General features: G+C 35.7%; 1 non-coding gene across 1 annotated transcript; it reads right to left on the bottom strand.

The window, feature by feature from the left end:
* Positions 1-3,688: 3,688 nt before the first annotated feature.
* On the bottom strand, positions 3,689-3,795 carry LOC128292416 (small nucleolar RNA R71). Its single transcript, XR_008282401.1, has one exon. It is a non-coding gene; the product is annotated as a small nucleolar RNA R71 (small nucleolar RNA).
* Positions 3,796-7,374: the final 3,579 nt, after the last annotated feature.

The following is a 7,374-nucleotide window of genomic DNA, read 5'->3' on the forward strand; positions in this document are numbered from 1 at the left end:
TACATGCATGCATGTTTATAATCTTACCTTGGTATATTCCAAATGTTAGACATAATTTGAACAACCATTAACATGTGTGTAGCTACCATAGTATGACATTACAAGTATATAGAAAAAAACCATTACTAGCCATTCCAATGGCTAGATTACAAACCACATATGTAAGCCATATATGGCCGAGTTAGCCTATACATGCCATTATACCAAAATGATTTTACTATATATACCCAAAATAAGCTAGTGGATAGTGTAATGATGGTTCAATGATCATCAACCTTCGCAAGCTTCCGAGCACTATAAAACAGGGAAAATAAAATCTAGTAAGCATTACATGCTTAGTAAATTTGTAAAACGGAAACTAAACTTGTCAATCCTGTTTATTAAATCTAAGCATACAATATCATGTTTTCCATCAACTTGGCAAAATTTCCTAAACACATGCATTCAATCAAACATGTTAGTTACAAAATTTTCATAAACATCAAGTAAGCATAGATAAGCTCAACATACAATTTTCCTTCAAGGCATTATTCATTTCATACCATAATTTTCTTATCATGGCAAGAGTTGTGTCCGTTGAGTTATTGAAATTCCGATGGATACTCAAGTAGTACATTTAAGGTATACAATTCAATATCCTGTCAATTCTTATTCAAGAGTACCCATTAGGGCTCTTAATCAAAGAACACACTTTCGAGCCACATATCGTATTACAAGATTACCAGCCCAGGGTAAATCCTTTATGCAACGTATGCTCAGAAGAGCTCAATTAGGATTACCAGTCCAGGCTAAATCCTAATTGTAACATATGCTTGAGAGGGATTATATTAGGATTACCCATCCGGGCTAAATCCTTTCTATAATGAGATCAAAAAGATTACTCGTTCGAGCTAAATCCCATCAGCAACAAATGCAGGACCTTATTTTATAAGGCAATTACATTTATCCATCGAAATTCAAAATTCAGATGAGACTTTACCCTTTTTCCAACATTTTCGAACATGTAATCATTTCACACGTTTATCATATTCACATAAATATAAATAATATTGCATACAATCATAACATTTAGGTTAACATATTTACATGCTCGATTAAGTTACTTGTTCGCATAAATAATCTACTAATCCGAAACCTTTCATTTTCCTCGTCTAACCTCAAATTTGTGTTGTCCGGATCTATATAAATAACTTTAATCATCAATTTCACACATTTCACATTCATTTGGACTCAATTTACATCCTAGGAAAAATTATCATTTTGCCCCCAACTTTTTAATAAATTCTAATTTCGTCCCTAAGCCAGGAAAATGAAATTCAAGCAATTTACTCAATATTCCAATCCTAACCAAAATTTCAACATAAAATTTACAGCACTTATTTTCTATAAATTTCATAATTTTTAATTAATTTTCACAACTTTACATTTTAGTCTCTAAATCATGTTTTCATCAGAAATCTATTTGTAAAAGTTGTTTATCTATCAACAACCTTTCATTTTCTACCATAAATTTTAAATTTTCAGCATATTCATTCATGGCCTAATTTCCATATTTTTGTAACTCTTCAAATTGATCCCCCAAATAGATAGATTAATGATAAACCATAATTTATACATATTTTCCCCCCATGTTTAACGCATTTTATGGATGATTTTCTATTAGAATTGGTGAATTCGATGCTCCTAATGCTTTAATTTCATGTTTTACACTTAGGAGAGCATAGGAGAGCGAAAGGAATGAGAAACGGGCCAAAAACAGAGAAAATGGGCCCAAGCACAAAATCAACACGGCCTGGACCTTATCACACGGGCAGACCACACGGCCATGTCAATCTGGCAGAATTGGAGCACGACTTACACGGGCATAGCACATGCTCGTGCCATTCTAATAGGCTTGAACATGGCCTGAAGTAATCGTACACGGGCGTGTCCCTGCAGAGCCCAAGTTAAGTCCGATTCGAAAAAGGCCAATTTTGAGGGCTTCTAGGAAGTCCAAAGCCTATAAATACACCCTAGAAGAGGAGAAAAAAGGGGACGGAGATGGGGGGTAAGGAATTACCCCAAGGAAGCTGATTGATCCATCTCAGAAGTCAGAGTCATCATCAAGACTGAAGATCTCTCCTCAATTTCCCTTCAGGAGTTTTGAGTTTTCTTTATGTTTGTATTTTTTATTCTTCGGAGATGTTTTCTTATTTAGTTATGAACTAAATCCCCTAAATACCTAAGGAGAATGAAACCTAAGACGAATCTTGTTATTATTTTCTGCATCGTATGATAAATATTTGACTTATTCTTAATTATGTATTCTTAATTCTTGTTTTGATATCCCAGGATACTGATTCAAGACATGCTCTTATTCAGAGGAGGAATAGACCCTGTCTAAGAGTACTTTTGTCATAATTAAGCAGAGTTGATGGCGTGCCTAGAAATAGGGTGACAAGATTTTGTCGGATTAGGGTGAAACCTAATAAGGGGATCCATAGATCGAGTTAATGCAACTCTAGAGTGGTAATTAGAGAAAAGTCTCGGTAGTTCAATCTAGGGATTAGACGTTATTAGTCTTGAATAGGGATAATAACATAACTTAGGGATCTCTACGGAACGAGTTGAATGAATAAATTGTCTAATTCGGAGCCAGAATAACAAGTAAAGTCTAGGTGGATTCTTCCTTAGGTATTGTCGTAAGTCAATTGATTCTCCCAAAAGCAATTCCCCAATTATTTTCCCTATGCGTTCTTAGTTTAGATAATTAGTTAATTAAAATAAAAACCCCTTTCATTCCTAGGCTAGATAATAAAAAGACAGTCATTACTAGTACTTTTAGTTCCTTTGGGTTTGACAATCCGGTCTTGCTAAAACTATACTACTATTCGATAGGTACACTTCCCTACATCGCGATAATAGTTAGTTCAAGAACAAGTAATTACAAATATTTAAAACCTATCACGAAACCTCGTGATCAAGTTTTTGGCGCCGTTGCGGGGGAACTAAAATATTAGGAACGCTAAGTTTTTACTACTTTAGCCATTTATTTTTCTTGAAATTTAATTTAATTTTATTATTATTATTACTAATTAATTTACTTTTTCTTTCTCTTGGCAGGTTTTTATAGTTTATGACTAGAAGAAACCCGTCGGGACCATTACTTTTTGACGAAGAAATCGATCGCATAGTTCGTAGAAACCAAAGAGAAATAAGGCACAACTTAAGATACACAGAAAACAAGCAAGAAGACAATACTCAACCCCCAACCAAAGAGATGACTGAAAACCAAGGTAATCAGCTACCTCCTTCAATTGCGGCTAATCAAAATCCTGCTCCACGTACTATGTATGACTATGCTAAAACTTCTTTAACAGGAACTGAGTCAAGTATAGTTAGACTTGCTATAGCTGCAAATACTTTTGAACTGAAACCTAACACAATTCAAATGATACAGCAGTTTGTTCAGTTTAGTGGTTTGCAGGATGAAGATCCCAACGCTCACTTAGCAAACTTTCTAGAATTTTGCGGTACATTTAAAATCAATGGCGTTTCTGATGATGCCATTCATCTTCGGTTATTTTATTTTTCATTGAGGAATAAAGCTAAACTGTGGTTGAACTCGTTACCAAGAGGGTCAATTACTACTTGGGAACAAATGACCGAAAATTTTTTACTAAAATACTTTTCGCTGGCTAAAACGGCTAAATTACGTAATGATATCTCTTCTTTTGTGCAGATGGATTTAGAAACACTTTACGATGCATGAGAGAGATACAAGGACTTACTGAGAAGGTGTCCTCACCATGGGTTACCGCTTTGGCTTCAAGTACAAACATTCCATAATGGTCTAAATCCCTTGACTCGGCAAATGGTTGACGCAGTTGCTGGCGGAACCATCAACAACAAAACACCTGAAGAAGCTTATGAATTCATTGAAGAAATGTCACTGAATAACTATCAGTGGCAAGTCATGAGGACTAAGCCAACAAAAACAGCCGGCATTTATAACGTCGACTCAGTTACTATGCTGTCAAATCAAGTAGAACTTCTCAATAAAAAGATTGATGGTTTACTTGGTTCTACGCAGGGACATCCAGTAAAGAGGTGTGACTCAAGTGGAGGAGGTGTGCATACAGAATATCAATCCTTCAATCCCACAATTGAAGAGGAACAAGTCAAATATATGGGTAACAATAACTTTCGATCTCAAAATAACCCATACAGTAATACTTATAATGCAGGTTGGAGGAACCACTCAATTTCTCCTGGGGTGGTCAAGGGAATCAGAAGCCACAAAATCCTCAAGGTTTTCAACAGCCACCTTATCAACAAGAGAAGAAATCGAACCTTGAAGAGATGCTCTCAAGGTTCATATCAGTGTCAGAAACCCGTTTTCAGAACACCAAGACAACACTTAAGAATCAACAAGCATCGATCCAAGGACACAAAACTCATATAAGCCAGCTTTCCAAACTAATCTCGGAAAGACCACTAAGAAATTTACTTAGTAATACCAAATCAAGAGAGCATGTCAAAGCAGTTACACTAAGGAGTGGGAAAGTGTTAGTGGAATTTGAAAAGAAGTTAGCACAAGAAGCCGTGGAAAGTGAAAGAAGGGAAGAAAAACCTGAAAATAGTGACAACCCAGTGCCAGAGGAATATACACCACCAGTTCCATATCCAGCAAAATTAAAAAAAGATCGCATTGATGCACAATTCGATAAGTTTCTTGAACTTTTTAAGCAATTACATATCAACTTACCTTTTGTTAAAGCCATCTCGCAGATGCCTACCTACGCAAAATTTTTAAAGGAGCTTCTAACAAATAAAAGGAAGTTCGAGACTTATCTACAGTAGAACTCAACGAGGAGTGCTCTGCCATACTTCAAAACAAGCTGCCAACCAAACTAAAAGATCCAGGAAGTTTTACTATCCTTTGCTTAATTGGTAATCTAAATGTTGAAAAAACACTAGCTGATTTAGGCGCTAGTATTAATTTGATGCCATATAAAATGTTCAAACAACTTGGTCTTGAGGAACGTAAACCTACTAGGATGAGTACTCAATTAGCCGATAGATCTGTTAAATATCCTAAGGGTATTATAGAAGACGTACTCGTAAAAGTAGATAAATTTATATTCACTGTTGATTTTGTTGTGTTTGACATGGATGAAGATGTGGAAGTACCCTTAATTTTAAGGCGCCTATTCCTAGCCACTGCTAGAGCTGTAATTGATGTGGGTGACGGTAAATTGGTACTTAGAGTAGGTGACGAGGAGATGATCTTTAAAATTTATGATGCTATGAGATTCTCTAGGGAACAGGATGATTCATGTTATTTTATTGACTTTATTGATCATATTACTCAAGACTCTTTTCAGGAAATTATACAAGAGGAGACAACGAAACCGTATCCAGCTCAAGACGAGGAGACAGGTGAGGAACCTAATGACCATTCGTCAAGACAAGTAGAATATGAGGGTATTAAGATAAATGATAAACTTAAGCAAAAAAACCCTTTATTGAGGAGCCTCCCAAACTGGAACTTAAACAATTACCAAACCATTTAGAATACGCATTCCTTGGAAATAATTCTACATTACTAGTTATTATTGCTTCTAATTTGTAACCCAAGGAGAAAGAGGAATTAATCCAAGTATTAAAAGAACATAAGAAGTCCATAGCGTGGAAAATTTCTGACATTAAAGGAATCAGCCCTTCTTTTTTCACCCATAAAATTTTGATGGAAGATGAATACAAATCGTGTGTGCAAGCTCAAAGACGTCTGAACCCCTACATGAAGGAAGTTGTAAAAGCTGAGGTAATTAAACTTCTAGATCCTGGAATTATTTATCCTATTTCTGACAGTTCTTGGGTAAGTCCAGTGTAGGTTGTCCCCAAGAAAGGAGGCATGACGATTGTGACCAACGAGAAGAATGAATTAATCCCAACAAGAACAGTTACAGGGTGGAGAGTTTGCATAGACTACAGGAAACTGAATGACGCCACAAGAAAAGATCACTTCTCCTTACCATTCATTGACCAAATGTTAGAAAGATTATCCGGACACATGTATTACTCCTTTCTAGATGGACTCTCCCGGTTACTTCCAAATCCCAATAGCTCTTGAAGATCAAGAAAAGACGACATTCACATGCCCATATGGTACGTTCGCTTATCGTAGAATGCCTTTTAGATTATGTAATGCTTCTGCCACTTTTCAGCGTTGTATGATAGCCATATTCGACGAACTCGTGGAAAATATCATGGAAGTCTTCATGGATGATTTTTCAATATTCAGTAACTCTTTCCATCTCTGCCTTAAAAATTTAAAACAAGTTTTAATAAGATGTGAGGAAACAAACCTTGTGCTTAACTGGGAGAAATGTCACTTCATGGTTCAAGAAGGTATTGTATTAGGGCATAAAATTTCTAGTAAAGGGATTCAGGTAGATAAATCTAAAATAGAAACAATCGAAAAATTACCACCCCCTAGTTCAGTTAAGGCTATTAGAATATTTTTAGGACATGCTGGTCTTTATAGAAGATTTATTAAGGATTTTTCTAAAATAGCTAAGCCTTTGACTAAATTACTAGAAAAAGATATACCTTTTAACTTCGATCAGGAATGTTTAGAAACATTTAATACTTTAAAGGATAAATTAATTAATGCTCCAATCATAATTGCACCTGATTGGAACTTGCCATTTGAACTAATGTGTGATGCGGGTGATTTTGCAGTAGGTGCAGTATTGGGACAGCGAAGAGACAAGCATTTTCAACCTATCTATTACGCTAGCAAAACCTTAACGACTGTACAAGAAAACTATACTACTGCAGAAAAAGAGTTGTTAGCTATGGTTTTTGCATTTGATAAATTTCGATCATATCTCATATTGTCTAAAGTTGTTTACACTGACCATTCCGCCCTTCGCTACCTTTTAACTAAAACCGATGCAAAACCTCGACTCATTCAATGGATTCTCCTATTGCAGGAATTCGACTTGGAAATTCGAGACAAGAAAGGAGCTGAAAATCTCGCGGCTGATCATCTATCCAAGCTCGAGAAATCTAATACTAGAGAACTAGATGATGTGAAAATAAATGATTCGTTCCTTGAAGAATAATTTTTCACTATATCTAACTCCGAGGTACCTTGGTTTGCAGACATCGCAAATTTTTTAGCTGCTAATATTATCCCCAAAGGGTTAACACACCAGCAAAAGAAGCGATTCTTTAATAATGTGAAAAACTACTTTTGGGACGATTCATTTCTATTTTGCAGATGTGCAGATCAAGTCATCAGAAGATGCGTTACAAGATGAGAAATATCAAAAATATTGGAACATTGCCACTTAAGGCCAACTGGAGGACACTATAATGGCACTA

The sequence above is a fragment of the Gossypium arboreum genome, chromosome 4 (genome assembly GCF_025698485.1).
Source record: "Gossypium arboreum isolate Shixiya-1 chromosome 4, ASM2569848v2, whole genome shotgun sequence".
In the NCBI taxonomy this organism is placed as follows: Eukaryota; Viridiplantae; Streptophyta; class Magnoliopsida; order Malvales; family Malvaceae; genus Gossypium; species Gossypium arboreum.